The sequence below is a fragment of the Hyaena hyaena genome, unplaced genomic scaffold (assembly GCF_003009895.1).
Source record: "Hyaena hyaena isolate Hyena2069 unplaced genomic scaffold, ASM300989v1 scaffold_816, whole genome shotgun sequence".
Taxonomy (NCBI): Eukaryota; Metazoa; Chordata; class Mammalia; order Carnivora; family Hyaenidae; genus Hyaena; species Hyaena hyaena.
This window is the reverse complement of record NW_024081446.1, coordinates 351,934-364,149: the sequence shown is the minus strand read 5'-3', so window position 1 is coordinate 364,149 and position 12,216 is coordinate 351,934.

The following is a 12,216-nucleotide window of genomic DNA, read 5'->3' as shown; positions in this document are numbered from 1 at the left end:
CTAACTTAGAACACTGCCTTGACATGGTGTATGAACACTTACCAAACCTTCAGAAGGTAGGGTCACTTTCCCTTGGTTCCTTGCCTTGTGAGAACCATGTGATTGATGCTGTTGCTTCCTCCTCCAGCCCTCACTTCTAGCATGCAGAGGCCGCTGCCAGTGCTGCTGTCACTGCAGACTATAGCCAGAAGAAAGGCCTGGCTCCTCAGCCAAATTACTGCATACTTTTTCCAAATCTCCACTAAATCCTGTGAGGCCCAGGAGGCCACTCTCTTCTAGGACTTGAAAAATCTCCTTCAGCTCACCCCGACAGTACTCTGGTTTGCATTTTCCTGAACCCAAAACTCACTTTTCTCTCTTCCTTCATAAGCAGACTTTTCATTTATTTGTCTTGAGATTTTTTTTTCCTTAGCCTTTATCCTTCTTGGAATTTGAAAATGGTAATAAATGACACTATCCTCATACCCAAATTTGTGAAAAATTGATTTACAAATATATTAGTAACATAGTTGGAGGCCCAAATATTGGCTTTGTTTATAAGAGCAAGTTTGAGGACTATGGGACTCAGATCTTCAGACAACCTTGTTAACATTTTTACCCAGGATTAGGTTGTATACCCTAGGCAGGCATTGGACTGGACAGCTGTATGCCTCTCTCCTAGGGCCTATCCCATGACACTTACTGTACAGAGGGACAAAGAAGTCCATGGCACATATTACGTGCCCAGGATGATCCCTGAAACAAAAGTCTGGAGGGGCTGCCTGAGCCAAACATGCTTAGCTCATTCTCCCCAGCGCATCACTCACTGAAGTCAGTCAGTGGCTTAGAGTAAATAAGATGGAGAGAGAGACCAGAATCACTATTTTAAAGAATGTCCCTCTGCCTAATGTTTCTTGCTGTTTTCTCTCTCCTTCATTAACTCTAGTATTTTGCCCGTGACTCTCACTGTGCTTCATCCCTACACTTCATGCAGCGATCTGAACTCATAATCCACCCACCTAACCATTCATACCCTCAAGCATATCATAAGCACACAGTTTCACCTCCGAAATCACTAACTGAGACATTCCACCTCTGCAAATAACTTCCTTCACGTACATATGTTGCTCATCCTCATTGACTCATCCACCACATTCATCTTTTCTAAAGTTTAAAATCCATGATACCCTCCAGCCTTCACCCCCTCTCCTCTTCACTGCATAACCAACATCACATCATTTCAAACCCTATCTTACAAATATATTTGATTTTCTATACCTACTGTGATCAGGCCATATCCACAAAAATGCCAAAATATGAACAAGCCCATCTGTTTTTTCTCCTTGCCTGTGTCCATACTGATGAGTACACTTAAAGTGATCACACAATTAGAAATACCAAATCCACCGATACAGATTTCTCATGGCTTTTAACATTATCCAGCGATTAATAGGATTAGGCTTCTCAAGTTAGTTTACTCCTCAGTTATCCAGAAGTTTGGTAATTTTTCATTAAACTAAACCTCTGAAAATTAATCTGTGTGTGTGTGTGTGTGTGTGTGTGTGTGTGTGTGTGTCTGTGTCCCTGTGTGGTAGGGAAAGAGGGAGACTTATCTTCACTTTCTTCTTTATTCTTACTATTAGTCACCTAAAAAGGGCAAATTGTAGTTGCAAGCAATCCCATTGTTGGAGAAAGAATTCAGCATTCTTAGATCCTGCTAGCAGGTGATCCTGCATTTATAATGACATAAGGACATGAATTAAATCTAAACTGAGATGAATATCTGTCTGTACTGTTTAATTTGTCTTTACAAATACCCAGCAGACAGGGGTAAAGGACTTTTTAGTTAAAGTAACGTATCAATTAAAACAAAATGAAAACAAAAGTCACAAAGCCCCTAATGTGTTAATAAGTCATCTTATTCATTATTGGTATTTAATTCTCACATTTTAATAAATATTTGTTTACTCTCATACCTTTATTTATTTAGTTTATATTTTGAGGACACAGTTGGCTATAATCATTGATCCTGAAATCTGGTAATCTTCACAACTCAAAACTTCCTGTTGAGACACCCAGAATTGATCTATGGTAGAGGAATAAATGTTATACTAGAAATTCAGGTTATATTCATGAAGTCAGGAAACATTAAATTCAAGTTCCCCCACTTTCTAAGTTCTATTTTGTATTCAGTAGAGCCTTCCAGGTGATAGTCTACTAATAGGCCTTGACCCATGCCATATAAAGTTATGAAATAGTAGTTTACTATATGACAACAAAATATATCCTCTCCCCAACTCTGCAAGGTCATTGGATGTTTTGACTTCTATTCTCTACACATAATTCTCAAAAACGGTCCAGATGAAGGTAGGAGAAATCATAGGGCTTGCATTATCTATTTATCTTCTCTTTGAGCTAACATTTCCCCACTTTCTAACGTCCAGTTGTGTGAACAGTTACTTCATGAAGTCTGACAATTTTTTAGGTTATTAATGGTGGGGCCACACATATAGACTGTATGAAACCCTCGGAGAAGAAAACAGAATTCAGAATTCAAGCTTGTACCTTTTTATCCCTTTAATCATCTATAATATCATACAAGCTAGATATCCCCAATCCCTTTTATAACCAAGGAAAATCAGGCTATGAATTTATCTAACTTGAATAAGGAAAATGTAGTAAGTTATAAGAAGACAGGATTTGAAACCATATTGCTACACTGAGTATATTTAATGCTATTTATGTATTTAATGATTTATTTTTACTAATAATTTTATAGCATAGAGACACTAGGAAAGGCACTATATATCTTTAGTCATTTAAACCCAAGAATGAGGTGGAAAATATCTTTTAAATAATTGTTTTATTAATTATGCTGACTTTTAGTAAAAATCCATTCAAATTCTTCTATTTCAAACCTACATGTACTATCAATCAGCCTCTGGTTCCAAATTAGAGACATTTTACAGTAATTCATAAGTGTCATCCTGGTTTTAATATATGTCTTGATATTTATCATAAGGTATTTGATTTTTATCCCCCAACAGTAACTATGGGTAAAGCTGGGGGGCACTAATGCATTTCTTGAAAAACATAATATTCAACAATTGGGATGAACTCTTCAGTTCATATGTTTTGAAGATTTCATCATTATGCCACTAAACATAAAAATCAATATTCATTCCTTGAAATAAAGTTTCATCTTGGTTAGAGACTACTATGACATTCCTTTCCCAGATTTTTAATGTCTGCCCAGTAGAGGTATGTTAACTGAATCTTTCTTGTCAGTTATGTACATGATGGATTAAGGCTTCCATGTATAATAGAATTCCCTAAGTAGAAATTTGTTTATTCAATCTTTATGTATTTCTTGGCTTCACATTCTCAGATATGAATGCTTTAATGTCTGTTCCACCCCCAAATGAAACCCAAGTCTAATGTGACAATAATAGATTATAGTTTGTGTCATTACATTCACCAATCAAAAATAACAAGTGTATAATGGCTATGTCTTATACCACAATGAATACAGATAAGATTCAAAAACGAAGATACTCAGAGAGAAATATAATTCTAATGCTATCACGTCTTAATAATACATACAATGAGAATAATCAAAATAAGACCAAGTAAAGTGTAAACCTAATGGATCTATGTTTATTCTAGATTTTTTTCTATTGTAGTACTCCATTATCTTCACATGCATAAATAGATTCATATATGTCTGACCATGTCCTTGGCACAGCTAATGTTTGATCTTATTTTTCAACTTGTAAGCTAAAAATGATTTTATGATGATGAGGGTGAGGAGGCAGACAACAATACCACTAGTAACATGAACACCATTTATTAAATGGCAGCAGTGCCCTAGACCTTGAATTTAATACTTAATTTTTCTAATTAAAGTCAAGCATTGCACATTTCAAAGTACCTCACATTAAAACTACCTATTGGATTTTGTTTTAATACTAATGCCTTGATCTTACCCATCAGTGAATCTGATTTAGTGGTATAAGAACTGGCTTTAATAATTTATTAGAATGTTTCTATCTTGGGGCACCTAGGTGGCTCAGTCAGTTAAGAGTCTTGACACTTGGTTTTGGCTCAGGTCATTACCTTATTGTCCTTTGAGTTTGAGCACTCTTTTGGACTCTGGGCTGAAGGTGTAGGGCCTGCTTGGGATTCTCTCTCTCTCTCTCTCTCTCTCTCTTTTAAAATAAATAATTTTTAAAAATAAAATGTTTCTGTCTTCACAAGTGGTTTTAATATATGCAAATGATAAGATCTTCTATTCTAAACAGTGCTGCTGCCAAATAGGATTTTAATGGTTATATTGTCCTTTTTTTCCCCTTTTGCAATATATATGGTTTATCAATTCTGATAGTATGCGGATAATCTGGGTCTTCTGTATTTATATTATTTAAAATTGCATTTTAAATTAAAAAATGTGTTCACTATTCATAAATCATAGTTCAAACCGTGAAAAAAGAAAAATTCTCATATTAAAAATATAACAATGTAGAGGTTAAATTTAAGCATACATTAAAAATTAAAAGTAAAAAGGTAAAGCCCAGAAAACCAGAGTATAGTCAAAATATGAACTAAGAAAAGCAAATGTCATGGAAAAGTGAGATGAAATGCAATTATTTGTATATTTTATATCAAAGATTCATAATTTCAGAAGGAAATTCAAGACCCTTTAAAATAATGATAACTGGAATACATGTGCTTTTTGAAAAGCATTTTCAAGTTGTTTTGGAATAAAAGCAAACTTTTCAAGTTTACTGCACAGATTTAAAACTCATGAGTCAAATAAAAAGAAATTATCATTCATTCTGCTTGATACAGTTTTCAAAGACAAACTACTAAGGAGAAACTAGCAATCACTCTGGGGGGAGCAAGGACTGAATTCCAGAATACTCTGGTGTCACCATCCTCAAACAAGTACACTTAACCATGAAGCACAACAATAACCAGCTACTTCCAAACCATTAAACCAAGGAAAATTTAATTTTACATAGATGCCTCTATCAAGATACGATAATGAAAATGAACATTAGTTGCTGTACCCATGACCTAGTTCACCGGCATGTCTTATTTCAACCCTGTTACCGAATTCAGCTTCATGCTTATTAATAAACACTGACTTATCATTTTATGCAGCATCTATAATAGAAAACTTTCAAAATAAACCAATACTTCTAACCATCTAATATTATTTGCATAAGTTTTGAATTTTTTTACTGACTCTGTTGACTTCCAGGCAAGATGGCAGTGTAAATGCAGGGCTCCAATGATGACCCTCTCAAATTTTAATTAAAGTACCCAATCAAATGGAAAAATTGTGCATTTTCCCTAAATATATGGGTCTGAATCTCAGGAGAGAATGAGCAGGAAAAACAAACTTGGCACTCATTAGCATTTTAATGGAACTGAAACCAAGGAAGTAAAGTTATGAATTGATACAGAGATGTCAAGTAAGATATGTGCCCACCAGATTTAGCAACAACAGTGTAAGGAGTGACATTGTAAACAGTTTGGTAAAGGGGCAGGGTAGTAAAAGGATGTTAGAGTGGAGATTTATGGCTGCAAAGGAATGCAGCTCATTCTATAGCAGAAATGGGATTCAAGGTCAGTCTGAGGAACTTATTTTTAACTTGCTTTATTTTTTGAGGACAGGAAAAACTTGAACATATTAAAAACTGAAGAAAAGAGAGGAGGTTGAAGCTGAAGAAAAGAGATTTTGGAGGAGGATCCCTGAGGAAATGCAAAGAGGAGATGAGAATCCAGGGCATGGATACAGATGCTGTCATTAGAGGAGGAAGGACAGAATAGCTATGACTGTTTATTAGCTAGATAACATAATCTCAGAATATTTAAAATAAAAATTTTGGAAGTCCTAAGAAAATTGATAGAAACCTTATGGTAGTAGGACATTGGAAATGGTTTTATCAGTTCTGGAGCTATCAAATAGATGAAATAAATAAATGCAGAGAGGAGCTTAAAAAAAATCAGAATAAATGTTGCTTAAGGAAAGATGAATTGTCTTCTGTTATTCTCAACCATTTTCTTACATCATCACAAAAAATTAGACTATTGCTAGTGTTTTGTTAAATTGGACACGACTGATTCCCCTAACATGTTTAGGGAGGATACAAGGATAACACAAACCCTAAATGACCCACCTACTCTCATGGCTTTAAACACTCAAAGACAATGGCTTCACATTGTTATCTCCTTAGTTCAACCTGGTTTCTGACCTCGAGGTATTACATACAAATAACTTCTTGACATTGGCACTCTGATATCTCATTGTAACACAGCTCCCGTGAAGTGTTTATCCGTTCCCCCAATCCTGCTTCTCCATAACCCTTTTTCATTAAAATCCCCATAGTCTGCCTCAAATGTAAGCCAGAAACCTGGAGACATCTTTTGACCATTCCTCTCCTTCTTCCCACATTAACCTTATTACCAAGTCCTGCTGATTTTACTTTAAATATACACGTGTCAAAGCTTCTGTTTCTCTCCATTTTGACTGCCCTACATCAAGCCACTATCACCTTTCAGCTGGACACTACCACTTCCTTCTTGTTCATTGTTTTCCTTTTGCACATGCTAATCCATTCTCCACAGAGAAGCCTGAAGAATCTTTTGATAATGCAGATCTCTTCATGCCCCACTGCATAAACTCCATCAAGGCAATACCTCCTATTGCATTTAAAATAAAATCCAAATGAGTTAATATTGCCTGGAGTTTCTGTGTATGGCTCCAATGTTATATTACACTGCTATTATCGCTTACTCTATTTACTCCTTCCACTAGCCTGTAGGCCCTAGGGAGTGCAGAGTTTATGTTTATTTTATCCATTATTATACACATGTAGTGTCTAGCAGTGTCTGGCACAGAGAAGTAATCATAAATATTACATAAATAAATCATAAATATTGAATGATTAAATAAGTGTATGGTTCATTGCTCTTAGGATACAATCTCTTCCAAGCAGCTAGAAAGAGAAGTCATCTCCAAGGCCTGCTGCTGCCCTGTCATGAAGGACCCATCAAAAGGCATTAGGCATTAGAGCAAAGGATCTGGCTCTCTTGTTTATTTTTCCACATTTGCTTGCCAATGTGCTCTGGGCTAGTTTTTCCTCCTTGCCTGAATATGGCGTTGGAACTGGAGAGAGATGAGAAGGACTGATAATTGAGAAAATATAGCCCACTATTGATTTTGTTTGGTTTAGGCTCTAAGCTACAACTAATCCAAGTTTTCCACCACACAGCCTAGTTCACAGGGTCACTACATAGGGTTTAGGTCCACCGATAGAGATCCACACATTTAGGACTCCAGCAGGGCACCAAGGACATTAGAAGGTTTAAGGTGACTTGAATGGCCACTACATAGGCAAAGAGGTTTGGGAAACTTCAGGCCCCATTGGTACAAAAGCATTTAAATGTGGCTACCTACTACACACTCTTCCTCTCTTTCTTCTCCAGGCTCTCACCCATTTCTTCTTTTTTTTTTCCACAGTAACTCACAGTGGATATTTGAGAAGAGGAAAACCACACATTAACCTGCTCCCAGGTATAGGATAATGAAAAAATTGGCTTCCATTTCCTTAAGTGCATAGACAGCACTCATTTGAGAAATATCATTTTTAATTCTGGACATATGTACATGTACCATCCTAGTAAAGGATATAACTTCCTACTCCGTCCACCCTACTGGTAGGAAAATTGAACGGGGTGTAGCAAAACTGAAACAAAAGAATTGAAGTTTCATGTGCTGAATGTTTATGTCCTGCTACACAATGTTCACTTTCCGGCTCTGCTCACTATTTTCTAATACTAGAATAAGTTATTACCCTTTTTTATTCTTTGTCCATTTCAATCAGAATTTTGGGTGAAGGCCAATTAAATGTGTTAGCATAAATCACAATCGTGATACAGGTACTTGCAGAATCATATTTTTTAAGAAGGAAATTCAATTAACTCTACATTTTGTGCATTTCCCATGTCATTACATATTCCTTAAGGCATGATTTTTAATGCCTTTATAATATTCCCATACTTGAAAGTATAATGATTTATTTAGCATTCTCATGGTATTGGTTATTTCAAGTTGCTTCCAATTTTGTACTATTATAAATAATTCTGCCGTGAATATCATTGTACATAAGTCTATGTCCACATCTCTGCTTATTTCCCTGACACATATTTCTAAAAGCAGATTTACTATGTCAATGGCCATTAATACATATTACCAAATGGCTTTTCAAAAACTTGGCATTTATTTAAAACCCAACCAAGAGTTTATGTCAGGAATATTATAATTCATATAATTGCTTACATGACAGTCCATTTTAACGATATCTTTATTATTAATTTATCTTTATACTTTTGGAGATTATTTGTTGATGCCCTTAAGCCTTTTTTTTCTATTAGTATGTTATAATTTTTTATATTAGTACATTGTACCTTGCAGTAGTTCTTGGTATATAAAAAATATTAATCATATTTGGTCTTATTTGTTTTTTCTAGTTGTTAGCTTTATGATGTTTATGATTACTTCTATACAGAATTATTTTCTTTTATAAATTTAGTCAAATGTATTCATCTTTTTGCTCATGATTTGTTTTGCTTATTAAAATACATCAAGACTTACTGTATATGAACCATTACATTTGTATCATTGTTTGGCAACTCTGTATTTTTACATCTGTTTAATCCATTTAGAATTTTTTTTTTGTTATGTGTGTACCATGAGCATTGTATTAGGTAGAGTTCTCCAAAGATGTAGATCCAATAAGATATATACAGAGACAGAGAGAAAGAGAGAGTGAGTTGGGGGAGAATGTATTTTAAGGATTTGTTTGGACATTTGTGGGGGCTGGCAAGTCTTTCATTTATAGGGCCAGATGGCAGGGCGGATATTTATTTAGGTAACTGTTAATGTAGTCCTGAGTCCAAAATCTGAAAAGTGGGCCAGCAGTCTGGAAACTTAGGTGGAATTTCTCATTAGCAAGAGACAGATTCTAACAGTCTACCATTGTGATTTCAGCAATGTTAGTGACAGTAATTAGGGAGCGTTAGCTACAATGGCTGACAGCTCCAGCAGTTACAATATGGTGCACCCATATGACTTGCCAACATTGTCTTTAGCGAGTGTGAGCTTATTTCCAGCCCAGGGATGATAGGAGCTTTTTCTTCTCTGGTTAGCATTCTCTTCCTGTTTTGCATCTTCAGCCCAAGACAATAGTAATTTCTTCATAAACATACCCTCCCCGTTTTGCATTCCAGCCCAGGGTTTATAGAAGCTTCCTAATCTCAAGGTAAGGTATTGTTTTCTCTTTTGTTCCTCCAAATTTTTCAAAAATTTTGTGTGAATTCCCTATATTCCTTTTCTATTTGAAATGGTTTATAAGGGAAGTATTATCCAAAGCACAGGAACAGTTACAGCATCCATTTCATATTTAGCCATTAACAATAATAGTTACTTACAGAAAGAATAACTGAGTGTGGCTAAATGTATTAATCAAGGAACAACATACTCTGCTACACTGTCAGAAAAGGAAGCCTTCATAATTTCCACTCATTAGCATGGTAAGCCTGCTATGGAGCCTCAGCAGTTGTGTATTTTCAAATTATTTCTTTTCCCAAAAAGGCTTTCTCTTAAGGTTATTGTTCTTACTCAATCATTATATACAGGAAGTTTTTATTCTACCACCATTTTCCCACTTCTTAATCTGAGTCATGGGTGCATAAGTGTTTGCTATGTTATATTTTAAATTCTACATACATATTTAATAGATTCTTATATATATGATACTTTTTCATTGAAATACATGGAAAAAAGCAAAGTAATTGCTAAGGCTTTCAATAATTGCAGAGATTTTAAAAGTACACAACTTTTTATTGACAGGTACATTTTTGAGGAAAAACTCTACTTATATTGGGTATGTATAGTGCTTCAAAAAACAAAGTCAGGCATGTTTTTTAATTAATTGACTTATTTTAGAGAGAGAGGGAGAGACAGAATCCCAAGCAGCTCAGAGTGTGATGTGGGACTCGAACTCATGAATCATGAGATCATGACCTGAGCAGAAGTTGAATGCTTAACAGACTGAGCCATCCACATACTCCAAAGCCAGGCATATTTTTATTTATAAAACTATTATTCTCATGCTCTCTATAAACACTTATAAAAATGAAAGCATCTAAGGAGTCAAAATATGGAGCCAGAGATTATTATGGGAATAAAAGTCAACAAAGAATTCAATGGAAAAGACATAGCTTACCTACAGAATATGGAACATAACGTTGCTTCTTGGCCTTTTGGCTAAGATCAAGTGCAGAATATGGAACATAACAGAGATTGTACCAATTTTACTTAAATTTAACTGCCACATACAGCTGACATCTGGATTGGCATTTAGAGATGCCCCCAATCTCTTCCAACCTAAGAGTGCTTCAGCAATCCTCCATCCAATCTGGGGATTCTGGGGGTTACTAATGAGTTTTACCATATCATTTCCTACTAATCTGTGACTTTTCTCTCTATCTACTTCAGATCTTCTCTTCTAATTCTCTCTGAGTATTCTAGGCAGTCTAGAGCAATCAAAACTACAGCATGAGTCTGTTTTCTGTTTGCTTGTTTGTTTTACTATATAGGATGGAAGAGCAGAGGGACAGAGAAAGAGAGAGAGACAGAGAGAGAGATTCTTCTCAGAAAATCTGGGCTACTTTACAGTGATTATCAGAAGGGAGGAAGCATCTCTACATTCACTTCTTTTACCCACCTGCTCCTCACACTGAAAACCCCATTCACAAATACCTCCTTTGGGTAGACTTACAGCCAGGTCTCCTTAACCTATAAAAATATGATGTGGTCAATAATTAACATATTAAGTTTGAGCTAATTATAGAATTGCCAAATGAAGCCATAATCTGAAAGAATGCAGTTTATATGAAGCTATTGGGTAGAAATGTAGATTAAAATTTTAAATAAATAATGAACCATTAAGGTATATATTCTGAGATTGTAAAGTTATAAAATTATTATCATTAAATTTAATGAAAGAAAGAAAAATGAAAAGGAAAAGATTACTTAGAGAACGTATATAAGAAACCATTAGCTGAAGAATTGAGGTTAGAATGACTGAATTTAGTTCCTGAGATGAGATTATCACTTTGTAACATTTAAGTATCTTTTCAAGAGGCTGTGTTCTCTACATGACAGGTAAAATGCTAATCTGGGAGAAATGTGAAGTATTAAAGTATATTTAAGCATGTTTATTTCATATTTCAAAATTATTTAAATTATTTTTAGAGTATCTCTTATATGTATAATGAATTTTACTTGTGTATATGTGTGTGTCAGTGTATGTGTGTTGCCTGAGTGTGTATTGTGTTTGTATATGATTGTATGTCTAGAGATGTGTTTGTAAGTGTATATATGTATATGTGTCTGTGTGGGTCCCTATGTATATCTGTGTTTCTGTTTGTCATGTACATGCTCATGTATGAGTGTTATAAGTCTGAGTTTATATTTATTTGTATGTATATATTCATGGCTTTGTGAGTTTGAGTGTGTCATATATGCATTTGTATTTCCATTTGCAAGTAAGGTCCAAGTTTGCATGTTTTGTATGTTTTCACATGAGTACAAGAATAAACGTCAGGAAGCATCCTTCATGTCACCTTCTCCTGACTTACATGTGAGATTCTCAGAGCTAACTTATACTGACTTTCCATAAGGCTTTACAAAATGCTTACATTACTTACCCACTAAGGAACCAACCAGAGCAGCTCAGAATAAGGAGGACTTTTAAATAGAAAATGAAAGCTCAACGGAAGCTAAATTCTATAATGTCAAATTCTCAGAAACAGAGAAATTAACAAAATACTACATTTTTTGCTATTACTGAAATGAATCCACATCTCATTATTAACTCTCTTGAAGCTTATAAGGTAAAATGAGAGACGTTTTAACTTGTGGTGAGCATAGCATAAAATGTAGACTTGTGGAATCATGATGTTGTACACCTGAAAGTAATGTGCCATTGTGTGTCAACTCTATTTCAATTAAAAGAAAAGAGAGAAAGAGATATAAGATTATTCTCGCAGAAACTAAAAGCCAGTTACATTCAACATATCATCATCATCATGATCATTATATAATTTTCAATTTAGTTTGTATAGAACTTTTAAGTGAGAAAGGTGTATTTAACACTTCTCTTG